Source organism: Mobula hypostoma, chromosome 2, assembly GCF_963921235.1.
Source record: "Mobula hypostoma chromosome 2, sMobHyp1.1, whole genome shotgun sequence".
Classification (NCBI taxonomy): Eukaryota; Metazoa; Chordata; class Chondrichthyes; order Myliobatiformes; family Myliobatidae; genus Mobula; species Mobula hypostoma.
The window spans coordinates 121,341,625-121,343,462 of NC_086098.1; positions in this window are offsets into that span (position 1 = coordinate 121,341,625).

Genomic DNA, 1,838 nt, shown 5'->3' on the forward strand with positions numbered 1-1,838 from the left:
GGTACCTGTGACAAATATAAACTAATTCAAGTTCTAATTCATTTTCCATTTGGTTTCAGGCTTTCAGCAACTGCCATGGTTTCCCCTTCTCTTTCACTCTCTGGCTTTTATTAATAAAGTATCTTGTATGACTTTTTAGACTAGCATATCTACCTGTCATTTACCTTTAAGGCTTTGTGGATGTGCTCTTTCATACCACTTGATATCCTGCCATTTAATATATATTCTCTCACCTTCTACAATTGAGACTTTTTGTCATTAAATTTGTCAATTATTTTTGCCACACTGGAATCTAAGAATTTTTTCCTGTTAACTATACAGCTAATTTTTGTATTACCTGCAGACTTATTTATATTTCCCCTTTACATTTTCTACGTAATTAATGAATAGAACAAAATGTAAGTGACTAGGTGCAAAATAGAGATTTCACTGGTCAACAGTCTGTTTAAAAAAAAACTCATCAATTCTGTCACTATTTTGGATGCAGTTTGCCATTCCTTCTTGGATAGGAGGTAGAAAGTGGGAATAAAAGAATTCTTTTCTGGTTGGCTGCCAATGACTAGTGGTATTTTGGAGGGGTTGGTGTTGGGACCATTTCTTTTTATGCTGTATATCAATGATTTAGATGTTGGAATAGATGGCTTTGGTGCCAAGTTTGTGGAAGATACAAAGATTGGTGCCACGGACAGTTCATGTTGAGCAAACAGGAAGGCTGCAGAAGAACTTAGACAGATCAGGAGAACAGACAAGGCAACACGCGCAACATGCTGGAGGAACTCAGCAGGTTGGGCAGCATCCATGGAAACAAACAGCAACCCCAACATCTGCAGATAATTTTGTGTTTTGGGGAATGGACAAGAGAATGGTAAATGAAATACAATGCTGGAAAGTGCATGGTCATGTACTTTGGTAGAAGAAATAAATGTGCAGACTATTTTCTAAGCAGGGAGAAAATCCAAAAATCTGAGATACAAAGGGTCTTGGGAGTCCTTGTGCAGAACACCCTAAAGGTTAACTTGCAGGTAAGAGTTGGTGGTGAGGAAGGCAAATGTAATGTTAGCATTCATTTCAAGAGGGCTAGAATACAACAGCAGGGATGTAATACTCAGGCTTTATAAGGCACTTGTGAGGCCTCACCTCGAGTATTGTGAACAGTTTTGAGCTCCTCATCTAAGAAAAGATGTGCTGATATTGGAGAGGGTTCAAAGGAGGTTCACAAGGATGATTCTGGGAATGAAAGGGTTATCATACGAGGAACATTTGATAGCTCTGGGTCTGTACTTACTGGAATTTAGAAGGATGGGGAGGGTATCTCACTGAAATCTTTTGTATGTTGAGAGGCCTAGATAGAGTCGATGTGGAAAGGATGTTTCCCATGGTGGGGGAGTCTAGGATCGGAGGGCACAGCCGCAGTATAGAGGGGCATCCATTTAAAACAGAGGAGGAATTCTTTAGCCAGAGGGTGGTGAATGTGTGGAATTTATTACCACAGGCAGTTGTGGAGGCCAGGTTGATGGGGGTATTTAAGGCAGAGCTTGATAGGTTCTCGATTGAACAACACATCAAAAGTTCTGGGGAGTGGGCTGAGGAGGGGGAAAAGAGGATCAGCCATGACTGAATGGCGGAGCAGACTTGATGAGCCAAATGCCCTAATTCTGCTCCTATGTCTTATTGTTCCCATGGGTTTTACTACTTCCACTCGCTTTAATACAGGGGACCTTATCAAAAGCCTTGCTAAAATTCATGTAGACCACATCAAATACACTGCTATCATTGATCTTTTTTGTTACCTCTTCAAAGAATTCAATCAAATTAGTCAGACACAACCATCCCTTAAA